Raw genomic sequence first — 14,874 nt, 5'->3', positions numbered from 1 at the left:
GGTTGAACCAAAACCGTGATGTCAATTGTTTATGAAGTAGCAGGTACCTACATAGCCTGGGGTGGGAGGGAACGTCTCCAAAGAACCCAAGTCAAATGTTGCTATGCTGAAACTAATGAATGTGAAGTATGTGCCTACTCCAAAGGGAACCCGCTCCAAATGTTGCTCTAGAGTTAAAATGGACATAACTCGGTCAATATAACTCAGAATATTTATTATAACATATTTTTGGAAACAAAATGACAATTTCAAATCTTCCCATGTATTTGAAATCTCTATTTGGACACTCTGGAAGTTGAGATTCGGGCTGCAACTGTTCTGTTGTCACAAAAGTTCTAAAAAAAGTAGTTGATTTTAAATCAGCGATATTGCCCTCATCCGAATTTCACTCAAACCAATTATTTTTTTTAAATTGGGTGATTTTTCAAGAGGAGCTCAGATATGTAATCATTATTATGAAATTATACACAAAAACTGCAAAAAATGATAGGAGATTCGTTGTCCACGAATTTCCATCAGAAAAATTTATTCAACACAACTAATTTTAAATCAGTGATATTTCCCTCATCTGGACTCTGATTCGGCTGATTGTTTTTTTAATTTGGGTATTTTTTTGCATAGAATCTAGATCTATTATTTATTTTTGTAAATTTTGCACCAAAAGTTTCAGATATTATCTACAAACTCGCTGCCCAAAAAAATTCTACAAAAAATGAAAAAGAAAACTTCTTCCCGCTTTGCCCAAGAAAGTGCTTCATGGAGGTCGTAGCATGTGCCTGAATTTTGTTGAATATTGCTGTAAAAATTTGAAACTAAATTATGCATCAAACCCTCATTCCCATGGAATCGTAACATGAATTTAATACCATTGATTCAGATCTTAGGGGGAGCCCCCCAGGATCTAAAATATTGAAATGGATCTTGGGGGGAAGTCCTCGAAGATCCGAAAAATTGAATGCCATAAAGAAAAGGAGATAACATACAGTAAATAAAACAAAAAAGAAACTTTTTTATTAAAATAGATAATAATCGTAAAGCCTACATTGTGGTGGACAATCTGTCCTCCTACAAAATGTGACTTGTTACTTATAGCAATTTTTTTTGTTACAATACCACAGGTAAATTCCATGGGTGGGTGAATAGCATGGGTGAATGAATACCATGGGTTGATGTCACATACAATACCATGGGAAAATACCATGGGTGAATGAATACAATGGGTGGATGCCACTTACAATACCATGGGTAAATTCCATGGGTGGATGAATACCATGGGTACATGCCATTTTCCATTCGGATCAGACATGCTACACTTTTTCTATCTTATGTCAATGCTTAGAGGGTGATATTAATGACAAAGATCCCAAAATAGGCAATGATTTTGATGATATGTAGGTACTTATTGTAGCATGATTTTTTTGGATGTTAGAGGTCGTTTACAACCTATTTGTTGATGTATTTTTGGTTCAGAGATGTATTCCACTCGATTCTAATTTGGTTATGTGCACCATTACATGCTATATAGGCATGATATTATATGGTTTAATCCGTGTTTTTTATGCCTTTTATATCTAATTCATCAATGTACACGCTTTTGTTGACATATATGGATCAAAATATATAAAAAAAATTCTCTCGATTCGTTCCCATCCACGTGCTTTTGAAAATGACGCTTCCCACTCCTGCTCCCAAGCAGCCTTGATTGGAGATACAAGAGGTCACTGAGGAAATCCACCCAAGGACAATCTTATTTTTATTTTCATGAATCCTAGTTTTAATTTCTTCACTTTTTTAGAGTTTATGGAATAGTGATTCTTGAAACTGTAACTTTTTGAATTTTTTTGGGAAGATATTATGTGTGTGTGTGTGTGTGTGTGTGTGTATATATATATATATTGAGGAATATTGGAGCTGAAAATGTCTAGGAAGTTTCAATGTAAAAAATACAGGCTAGTGCTATAAGAAAGGAATGGTTTTGAAATGATATGTAGATGAACAACCTTTATTGTTGCCATTATATATTCGAAAAAGAAAACATCTGGTGAAGAATATTTAAATCCTTTTATGTTTTCGGTTATGAGGTGGTATACATTACTCCTCAATATCTGCTACTGTAATTTTGTTAACTTTAGTAAAACTACTTTATCTTTTTCCTTGGAAAAAAAATGAAGACATGGCTTCGTGTGGAAGGTCATGTTGAGGCATATAGATATTGAGGCCATTCATCATTGTAAATCATCATCTCTTATTCACTATTGAATCTATTTATTACTTGCCATATATGGATTTTAACCTAATGTCTTTTTTACATTTAATATTTAGTGAATGAAATTTGTTTGTTTTAGTACATCTATCATACAAGACACTGAATTGATATTATTCTTCAAGTAAAGAGTAAATAGAGTATCGTTCAATGTAAGACCTGGAGGCATCCAAAAATAAATGGAGTCAACTCCTCTCATAGGATAAGTAACATCATCACCAAGCTTCACACTCATGCCTCCCTCTTACTTTTGCAATCTGTTGAATAATAACCTTTCATATGTCATATGTCTTGAAGCTCCATTGTCCACATACCATCTGACACTAGAATCGAAATGAGAGGACAAGTAAGAGACCAAAACCATACCCAGCTTGGAAAATATGCAATACGCAGAAAATCCTCCACTTATCATAGGTGAAAAAAATTGGCATCTATGGAACAAATCAACCACCTATCACAATTCCTCTTGAATATCTCACTCGTTGAAGATAAAACCATACCAATCAATAGTTGCATCAACCACGTATTAGTAATAACCCTAGAAATAATCAACCATTTATCATAGGTTATAACTAGGCATCATACTTGCTAAAAATATATTGGTAATAACCACCAATGTAGTAGATCCATCACCTCTCACCTTGAGAAAAACCCATCAAAACATCTTACATGTGCACTTTCTTATTTTGATATCACAAGGGTTTCACTCTATGTTCCATAGTTCACCAAGACACTAGAATGGGGGGACGCACAATGGGGACGTGTGTGAGTGCCCTCAAGTTTAGGGAAATTTAGAGGGGACGTCGGGATATATATGATATTCAAATTCTTATTCAATAATGAAAGTATAAATACATTGATCCATACATAATTGAAATAAATAATGAAATACACTGATCCATACTCATTATTCATTCTGATGCATATATCATCCATTCATACAACCCAAAATTTAATAGTGAAATACATTGAGACATATTTATCGTTTTAGAATCTACATTGATTTACAAATTAAATTCATCATTCATCATTCTAGTTTCTAAATTGATTTAAAATTTAAATTCATCATTCATCATTGTAGAATCTAATTAGTATGAAGCAAAATAGACTATAGTAGATAATGAAGTTTGAAGATTAGAATGATAAATTGATATAACTAAACCTCAAAAATAGTAAAGATTGATGAGTCAAACAATTGGTCTAAGGTCATTGATATCTAGAGTCAAGACTTGAAATTATTGAAAATTTAAAATGGATAATGAGCATTGAAGGAGCGTTGTAGGGAAGGAGAGGCTCAAAAATAATTAAATGTTAAGTCAAATAGCGCTATGTTGTAAGAAAAATAGAGGTAAGTTTGGTAAGTTGAATGAGTGAGTGAGGGATTGCAAATTAGTTTAGGTTTTGATATTTGTTATGTATTTTTCTTTTTAGTTTTAATTTTTAATTTTTAATTTTTTTCTTTATTTTTATTTTTTTAATTTCAAGTGCTATTAGACAAAATTGAGGGGGGTGTTATCTAAGCCTAGCTTCAGAGTATAAATTTCAATGATTTTAAATTTTTGTTCAAAAGATTAAGGCGCTGACAATTGGATTGTTAGCACCAATTTGAAAATGTCGAATGAAGGCATTGACGGTTGGATTGTCAGCTAAAATTCAAAAACCATCAAGCTAAAGGTGGTTGGATTGTCAGTGCGGATTTAAAAGAATATGTATATTTTTAAAGCATTGATAACTGGCACGTTAGCAAAGGACTGAGTACCAATACAAGCGAGCACTAGCGAAATTAGCAGTGTGACATGTCGTTTCATGATTTCACATTAGAATTCGTTTGAATTTCTACTGCCGAGGGTAAAAGTCATTGTAAATTAGTGATATGATAGGTCATTTTTATATATGATTGACTTACTATTTCACCATCACGTTTAATCTCAATTTGTTATGAAAAGAATAGTGTAGGGTTAATATATTATGTTGTGTTATCCACCAAGGTAAAAAATTAGTTATCCTACACATTCCTAATCGCATCCCTCTCTCGCTTTTGTTGCTTTTTGTTCTAGATGGTGGGAGTTATGGGAAAAGTGGCAAGTTGCACAAGGGAGAATCTCTGGGACCTGATCTCCTCGAAGCATATCCAAAAAGTCGAGAACAATTTTGGGAGGTTGGTTGGGACGAGTTCTTTTTTCAGATGCAACGATTATCATGATGGGGTTGATCGAGCCTTTACTGAAATTTTTTATGGCTAGGGGGTCCCTATTGGAGATATTTCCTTCCCTTTCATAGAGGAAGTCGTTGCAGAGGCTACATGTCTCCTTGTTTATAGAGAATGTTGGTTTAAAAACCACATCTTCGCTAGAAGTGACATTCCATTCTTTTTAAAACATGAATATAAGGACAAACCATGGCGTTTGGAGGTGCAAAGATCTTGGCTAAAGGATGAGTTACATCTGCTCCTTAGGATCACTCATTCTTATTTCACTTGTGAAGGACGCTTCAACAGACTCAATATGCATCATTTTCATTTTCTTACTCGCAATGTTAGACATGTGAAGATGAATGCTCCTTTATTTTTACTAATGAGTCTTAAGAAGATGTTGACAAGAGTTAGTTCCAAATTTGATGTATCATTCCACTTCATTTATCACAAGGGTTTAATCAAGTTACTAATTGAAATTAGGAAATATTAACAAAACATGGGAGCTTTTTCTTTTCTAGGGGGTTTTGTAGAGTTTGTTGCACCTAAACCTAAGGTCATTAGCAAAAAGAAAAGAAGTAAGAAGTTTGTTGAACCACCCCAAACCTTAAAGCAGGGGACCTCGTCTGTCTAGACTAGAAGTCAAAGGAAAAGCATGATGACAAAACCTCCTCCTCTCCTTTCTTGAAATGAAAAAGGTATACACAAGAAGAAGTAGGAGAATTCTGGAAAGGAAATACATGTCTCCCCCTCTTATGTAATCTCCCGAACATACAAAAGTTGTTCAACCAACAGAGGAAATAGAGGCTGAAGTTGTTGATACTGAGACAGAGAAAAACAGAGGCTGTTGAGGAGTCTACACTAGCTGAGATCTATGGGGGAAGAAGGCTGCACACTATACCACTAAATAAATTGAGGCTGAAATTCAAGCTCAAACAAAACCATAGCCTGACACGACAAGTAATTGAGGTAGATAACACACCTCATAGATATATGGTTATAAACAAAGATAAACCTGCTAGTTCTAGGAAGCCTAAAAATCAAAGCAAAGAGCCTACTACTAAATCCAAGAAGACTAGGAAAAGGAGATAGAGTGAAGTTGATATTTTGTTGGAGGCACCTAGCATAATCAAATGAAGCATTTGTAGTGCAATTTTTTGTTTTTCAAACAACCTTTTGGTAGAATTTTTTATATAGTGCAGACATTTAATCCGTTAGCTCTATTTTCACTTCATTTTGGATGAGCAGTGTCATTTAGATTATCAACGCGAATTTTTGCCTTGTTTTGAGAAAACATTCATTTAATCTATCAACAATTCCCAATTTTTCTCCCGATTTGAGGTATGCCAGTTAATCTATCAACGCTCAGGAAAATCCATTTGTTTAAGGCAATAAGGAGCATTTTGGAGCAAATAAAACCCTAAATGAAGGATCTACGTACCAAATTCCCTTTTTTGTGGATCAAGACCAAATTTCAAGAAATAAATTACCATACCAAGCTTGATGATGAAGTAGGGTTTTCAAAAAATTTGGGTAGAATATCAGTAATCAGTTTCAATCATTAGCTTCAACCAAGTCTTTAGTAACAACATACTTCTCAAATACAGAATATAATCATCTTGTTTTATTATTGAGAAATGTAATGTATTTAGTTTTAATTAGAGATATACTTGGCTATTTTGATATTGTTGTAATTAAGGGATTTCTAAAAGCATGCTTATGGTTTTGCAAGTACTCTATAAAGTTGATAATAACTAAAAAGAAATGGTTCAAAATTTGAGAAAAATTGTAATCTGTGTATGTGCTTTGTTATTGTTGGTTAATTCTAGGTGACTAGTGATAAGAAGAACATAGTGTTTCAAAGCTGAGAATTCATGTGTTGATATGTCATGGTGTGTTTCTTGGTTAATGTGTTTACCTCTATTATTTTCATTAAATTTTTATCTTCCTTATGCTTGAATGAAGGTATTAAATTGGAATTCATGCTTCATTTTCATGCTCTATCTTTACCATTTAAGTATCACTTTCCTTATCTAAACTGAACAAAATTCTTCTATCAGATGCTCTGTTTTAAACAGTTTTTTGTTATTTTCTCTTACCACTCTGAATAGCAAGGTTGTCTAAGGATAAATTAACTATCCTTCTCTTAGCGTCTATCACTACATCCAACATCCTAGTAACGACTGATTGATTTGAATTTGCTACGACTCCATGCCCAAGGATACACTTTATCTCTTCCTTGCCATCATTTTCAAACCCTACTCAACTCATGATCTAGCCACTGTACTAAAAACACAACCAACTGCTGAGGTGATACTAGGTAGTTGAAATGTAAAGGAGAGATCCCTCTCCGACTCAAAAGGGCTAGCCTTTGGCGCTAAAGATTGGTTTGAAAGAGTTACCTTAGGGTTTTCCTCTACAGACTAGGAAAAAATTAGAGTGATAACAAGGGGCATGCCCCCCTCAAAAGGGTTGATTTTGGGCTTGGTGATCCTGATTAAATGCTAGTTCCAAACCCTCATACTTAATAGAATCCAGTAGAAACATTCCAATCCCGCCAACATTGAAATCTTGACACTGTCAAGTCTACCGAATTTTGAATGGGATATGAAATACTATTTTCTCCAGATGAAGTCCAATAAACCACTCTCAAACATCCCGAGTCATTTCATTGTAATGTTAAAAATGTAACAAGGATGAAAATAAAAGATAAAGGAGAATGTCACTTTTACTTTAAGAATTTAACATTACCATTAATTGCATATCATTAGTAGGGCCTTAGGATTGAATATTAATCTTATTCACTCATAAATTATTTTTATCAAACAAAATTAAGGGGGGACACCCAGAAGCATCCTTTTTGGGGAGTTGCATCCCCCGCACTAGGGAAATGTCTGTCCCTATGTGTCCTTGCATCTCCCAAAAAGGGGGATGAAGGGAAACATTTCCCCAAAGGTCCCCTCGTCCCACGTGCAATGGATGTGTGCACCTAACCCTGAGGGATGCATCCCCATGGAACACTGGTTTCACTTTCATGTCCAACAACCTCAAGCAAGGTCAAGCACCTTTATCAAGTGTCTTTAGTTGAAATAGAAGCCCTCTCTTACACCTATAATGATCTCAGCCACAAAAGTTCTAATACCATATTGAAATTTTGGAAGCTAAAATGACATTAATGCAAAGCAGAAGTTTTGGCACTTAACCAGAGAATTCTTGGATCCTAAATGTGTAAACATTTAGCCTTAGGGTTGTTATGCTATACAAAAGAAAATAGTGGTGACAATGGACAATATTTCAATTCTTAACACCCCAATCTTCTAGGCAATCCAAAAGAAAGATACCAAAATGTTCTTGATAAGTTTCAGCCTTCTAGGGAAATCTCATTATGACTAGACCAGATATGGAAATCTTACTTGTTGCAGTAAATGATGGAGTAAAACAACCTTTGATTCCTTCAACTAGGATCATAAATCAATTAACATAATTGCCTTTATGTTTTGTTAAATTAAAATAAATATAGAGCTGGAAATTACAAAGCATGAAGAACATAGATGGCTGAAAATAAAATTTGCAATTTGGACGAATGTTAGACAAGCTGCAAACTTCATTAACATGTATAAGATGAAGTTTATGTACATATCATCTCCTTATTAGGATCCAAGTCAGTTAAAATCCAATCTGCATGATTAAAACCACCAAGCATGGTTTGGTTTTGTTTTGAAATGTGAGTTTGAGGCTTCCTCTGGATCATCAAACTGTCCTAGAATTTGTCTTACACAATAGACGTTTTTCCACTTAAAATATAGTAGATTCAAGATGTAACATTATCTGCATTATAAAATATTCTATCTTATGAAATGTTTTGGAGCATATCTTGTGCTATCAGTTAAACTCAAGCAAAGTAATTCTATCTTATCAACCATTTTGGATTATATCATGTTGTCCCATCACTTGTACTCAAGCTTCAATATTTCAGGTATACAACTTAATTGGTTTGCATCAACATATTTTTCACATCCTTTAGTCATTGACAATAGGTTCTACTTTTCCATTCAACTCTACATTCTCTGATTGTGATTCTTTACCCCTTTGAAAATATTGGTCTTGAAATCCCTTCGATCTTAGACCCTCACATATAAAGTCAAGTTAAATTTTGATAGCAACAACTTAGCATTGATGTATTCATAACTTTATTTCAATGACTTTTTGGTTAACCTTTAAATCCTTTTTGTTGTCTCCACCTATACAATTTGAATGAAGAACTATGGAGTTGAAACTTATCTTTTAATAATAGCAACATCCTTCGTGCTTACAATCCTGTGGTTCTATTCAGAAATATATTATAATGATATTTCTGGTAGATATTTAAATCTTATTAGTCGTATCCACATGTACAATTTGTATCGATAATTATGAAGTTGAAAGCTGAATTGTAGTAGTTCATCATGTATATAACCCTATGGTTCAATATGTAATCAAGATTCAATATACTTTATTTTCTTCAAGTATTATCACTATGGAAAATTTGTAGAAGTACAACAGAGCTTAAAAGGGAAGAAGCGATAGCTTAACAATAAAATTAAGATACATCTAGTTCACTTTGCTCTTGTATCAGATAGCAGGATATCTGTAGGTGATATTTTGAACAATATAGGGTATTTTGAAAGATAATGAGAAAAAAATGTCCCGACATATTTGATCAACTACAATTACGATTGTAATCCATAGTATGCTTAGAAGTGGTGATATATTCATTTCTATCAAGAGGAACAATATTGTAAAATTGGAATGATGAGAGAGGTTCTTAGCTTGTTCTAGTCTAGTTTTAGACAGTAATTTAAGAAATTTTTGACAAGAGTGAATAAGAAAACAAAATAGGTATGGAATTAGAGATTTATTCCCTATTTTATTTTCTAGGTTGATATTTGAATGATGAGGGAATCTCTTAGCTTCTTCTAAACTTTTATTTTAGTATTGTATAAGAAGCTTTTGACAAGAGAGAAAAAGAGAAAAAGAGTCGGGTCTTGTAATTATGAGTCTCTATTGGGTATGTTTACTCATTGAGTTTGTTTCTCTAGATAGTCTCATGTCTATGTCAGTTTTTAAGAAATGATTTTCTTGCAACTTTTGAATGGCCAGAAAAATTGGTAGAAGCTTGAAATCAATAATGCCCATGTTGGCAAAGAAAGCACAATTAATACCTGTGAGTTACCATCTTATTATCTACTCCTTCGATGAAAGAAAATGAATGGAAACAAAACATGACTAATAAACAATAAATGGGCTAGATAAAACAAAAGAAAAATGGGCAATGACAAAAATAATGAAGAAATACACTCACTTCGTTATTATCTTACTAGTTTAACATGGATAGGCTTGTTTGATTAGAGAAGTTCTATTTTATTGGAGCAAGTCCTTTAGAAGCCATGCAAAAGGATGATACTTGCATTCCAAAAGGGAATAAAGGTAAAGGATAGTCAGCTAAGTATGGTAGTTCATTTCATATGCAAATAATACTTGCAAAGTTGTTTGCAAGGTGATACCATTGAGAGATAAGTATAGTAGTTCATTCCATATGAAAATAATACTTGGAAAGTTGTTTGCAAGGTGATACCATTCAGACATGGTAAAGCATGAATCTTGTGAGAAGGCACACACACACAAAGGTTATAGTGACCCTTATCCAGGTTTATATTGTTGAATCTGATGTGTTTTCGTCTTTTATATTTTTGCATCATGACATGTTCATATTATGATAAATTACTTAAAATATTTTATCACAAGCTCAGGTTTATGTTTTGTTTGTTTTTTTACTCAAGGAAAAGCATAATTTTATTATCGAAGTGATATAAAATTACATTCCTTTTATACATGTCAAGCATGTATTCAGATGATAAAGAGATCTTCAAATATCCTTCCCAAAAGTGGCATGATAGCCATCATACAAAAAAATTCCAGAGAAGAATGTCTATTGTACTTGCATTGTCAGAAAAAGGACCTGTATATGGGCCAAAATATGATAAAAGAAAAATATGTAGCATGTGATTTGTTCATTGATGATAACTATATGAAATTAGTGATCAGAACAATATTAACAACATTAACTCTATGTTGTTTCCTTCTTTGAAGGGGTTGGTGGTAGAACTCATAATAGAGGTCATTTCGTGTTTCTATAATCAACCATGTCCCATGATCCATTGGAATTCCCTCCTTAGAGAGGGTATCTGCAGTGGTGTTGTACTTAATGGAAACATGTGAAGTAGAGAAAAGTGTGAGAGCGGGTTTCAACCGAATTATTTCATCCACCAAAGGAAAAATCCTTTGATTGTGATTTTTCATAATTTCAGTGAACAATGAGAAGGGTAAAATATCATTTTTTCCCCTATGAATGCATATGATTGCAAGAGTCAGAGAACCAATACTCAAGTTCTAGTTTCAAGCAAAATTCACGTAGAAATTCACTATGCTAATAAATTAAAAAAGCTTGAAGGAGGCTAGCAAAATACAATAAGAGCAATTTCATCACAATTTCCCAATGTACCTATAACATTAGTTACTTAGTACGCTTAACAGAATACATTATCTAATAGGCTAAATGCTTTATTCAGATAAGTGAAATCAAAGATATGACTAGTGAACTCAAAATAGATTTGTTGCTATAAATTTTGGAGATGTTTCGTAACTATCACAATATCATCACAGTTTTTCAATTTTCTTATGACATGTTAATTGGTTAGTACACTTCGAAGAGCACATGATCCAATGGGCTAAAATTTTTGTTAATTTTGGTCAAATAAAATATAGAACTTGTGAACCCATATTAGATCTACTGTTGTAAATTTTGGAGATGTTTCATTAAAATCCATTGATGAAAGCTTATATAGAATTTTGATGTTATCTCTCTAGGATCTTTAGTTTCTCAAGCTAAATTGTTCACTCATCTACATAGTTTAGGCAAATACATATGAAAGTTGCATTTCTTAAGTGGACAAATAGGTAGGCTTCTTCCTCTACTTTTTTTTAATACAACTATCATGGTGACCATATCAAGAACAATCACTAATCTTACTAATAACAATTTTGATTGAGAATACTACATGGACCTTTTAATGCAGTATTCATTTGAGTTATTTTTTGAAAGTGTTTACTCAGTTGTGGCTTATATTATAATGTTATTTTGGTCGCACTTTTAATGATCCTTTGTGTAGCTTTTGTGTGGTAAGGTTTGAAATTTATGTGGAATACTTTATATTTCACAATTACCATCCATGCTAACATTAACTCATACATATTAAACAATTGAAGACTAAATGTCATTTTGCTAATTTTGTTAATGTGATTGGATTCAAATATATTGTTTATAGAAATAGTTTGTGTCTTGTGGTTATTTTTTATTTTATGAAAGTTGTGCTCAGATAATAGATATTAGCTTTCATTTTTTTATTTTATAGGTGTGGCCTTGCACTCCCTCTACATATCCTTATGTACTTAGCAGTCTCGTTGGCCTACTTTCTGGTCATTTGTTGGACATTAATATACTAATCTTATCTATCTTCTTGGCAAGTATGTAATTCAAGAAATATTCCTCTAGCAAAAGTTGTGCTTACTCTTACAACTCCACAAGAGTTCCATTTTCATACAAAAGAGTGATTTTGAACTCATCAAGGAGCATATTGTCAGGTTTTGCATAGGTATTCAGATGCTCATATGTGGCCATATTTTTCATTTGTGTAGCATTGAATATTTGTTAGTAGCTTTTAGACTAAATGCTTTATTTTTCTTATATATTATATACCAAACCTATGCATATTTACCCATTGAATTTGCATATGAGCTAATGATTTCCATATACCCATATTGATGTGATGACCAATGAAATAGGGTTTGCAAATTTACATGTGAGTTGATTCAAAGATTTTTATCTTCTTTCAATTGATAGAACCTGTGATACTTTTAATTGATTCATTCTTTCCCAAAAACACTTGGGGGTTTTACTTAATTGCATCCTTTTGTCTATAAAGCACACGGGACAACCATCATAGATATGGACATGAATCAAATATATATGCATCTAAAATAACATGTCTTTTACACTTGAAATGGGTACAATGACTAGGCTCTTGTCACGAGGAACATGTGGAAAGGTCCATGTGTAGCGTAATGTCATCTTTAGACAAAGCTTCTATGGTATTCTATACACGGTTGAAGAAAATCCTTCAAAAATATAATGTCTTAAGATACTTAAGAAACATACAAACAACATGATTGTAATTTTAAGGTTATTATCCTAGACAAACAAAACTATGAATGAAAATCTTAAAAAATATGATCATCCTTGTGTTCTTGGATATGACATGAACCAAGGTCTAGCTTCAAACTTTATATTAGAGACACCATCTACATATTCATTTATTTCCTTCTAAATGTGATGAAAAAGAAATTGAATTAAAGCTTGTTTTGAATTCTTCTCTTCAAAGACAAACCATAAACGATAATTTTCCAGATTGTGCAACTTAGACTAACCCTAATTGTAACCCACTTATCGTGTCCTCGTGGTTTGAGAGAAGTTACAAAAATAGTGTGCATCAATTGGAAGATAATTGTTGCATGAATGCATACACACTCTTTGAATTTGTGTCCTCATTAGTTGCACTTGTGAGTTCCCTTACTGCCCTAGAGATTTGCACCATACTCTAATGGTAATAATTTCATTGAATAATGAACTTTGAAAGAGGAAAACTAACAAAAGCATAATACAGTATATTAACAAAATATGGAAATATAAAAATTCCTATGTAAAATCATTGGTTCAATTCCCCGCCCCAATTAGAGTGATATATTAGACATGATAATGACATTATCCTAAATAAATAGATATAAAAATAAAAATAATAAAAATCATTTATTCATTAATACATTATAAAATTATAAAATTATTTAATTAATAAAAAATTATATGAAAAATATTTTTATATATTACTAACATTAAAATTAATTAATTTAAATTTTCATATATCAAATATTCATATAATATTTTTATTAAAATATAAAAATTTATTTTAATAAAAATTTATATAAAACAATTAGATTTAAATTAAATATCAAAAGGTATCATCATTAAAAAAAAATGAATATACATAATAAATAATATACTTAAAATTCTAAACTCTGATATAAGATACATTATTATTATTTTCTAAATTATGAAATAAAAAATCTATAATTTATTAAATAATAATAATAATATATGAAATATATATATAATTTTATTTTAAAAAAAATAAAAAAACCTTTAATCATTTTTAGAGTATCTAGTAATATTAATTTAATCTTTATTTTATAAATAATAAATCTATAAATAGTTATTTATTTAATACTATTATTAATTATTATTATTTTATAATAAATTAAATTTATAACTAGTTATTTATTAATTTAATCTTTATTTTATAAATAATAAATTTATAAATAGTTATTTATTTAGTATTATTATTAATTATTATTATTTTATAATAAATTAAATTTATAAATAGTTATTTATTTAATACTATTATTAATTATTATTATTTTATAATAAATTAGGTATTTAAACGTATCATATATACACATAATACTTAAATAAGTTTTTATAATATTAATTTAGAATTTTATTTAATAATAATAATAAAATATTTATAATAATATTTCATAATTTTGTTAATAATAATTTAGTTATTATTTTTTAGTAATATTTAAAAATTATTTAATTAATAAAAAAATTATACGAAAATTATTTTTATATATTATTAACATTAAATTAATTAATTTAAATTTTAATATGTAAAATATTCATATAATATATTAATAAAATAAATATCAACAAATTATAGTTTGTGATTTTCTTATACAACAAATTATAGTTTATATAATATTATTATTTCACTCAACGCTCCCAATCCCTCTATTTAATTTATTGTGCAATAAATTTAAATGGAAAATAGACATCAAATTTTGATCATTACAAAAATATTATTGCAAATACAAAAAGATGTCATATCAAATACAAAAAAGGTATCATATCAAATTTCCTTCATTCTCACACAAATTCTCATATCAAATACATGAGTACTCAAATATCATATCATATTTTCATCATTACATTCAAAAATATTGTAAATACACAAGCATATAAACATTCCTTCATATTTTGTTACACACAAGATTGTAAATACACAAACAAATGTGATAAAGGATACAAATACGAAATAAAAAATGCATACAATCAAGAATACAAACACGTAATAAAAATGCATATAATCAAGAGTATAAACACACATACAATCAAAAGAACAAACCCACAATGAAAAATGAGAACAATCAAGATTACAAACACACAATGAAGAGCACAATTCAAGTTTTAATCATTACAAATACGATTGTA

The sequence above is a fragment of the Pinus tabuliformis genome, chromosome J (genome assembly GCF_031772625.1).
Source record: "Pinus tabuliformis cultivar Carrire ecotype Pingquan chromosome J, CPIR1, whole genome shotgun sequence".
In the NCBI taxonomy this organism is placed as follows: Eukaryota; Viridiplantae; Streptophyta; class Pinopsida; order Pinales; family Pinaceae; genus Pinus; species Pinus tabuliformis.
Note: the sequence above shows the minus strand (reverse complement) of the source record.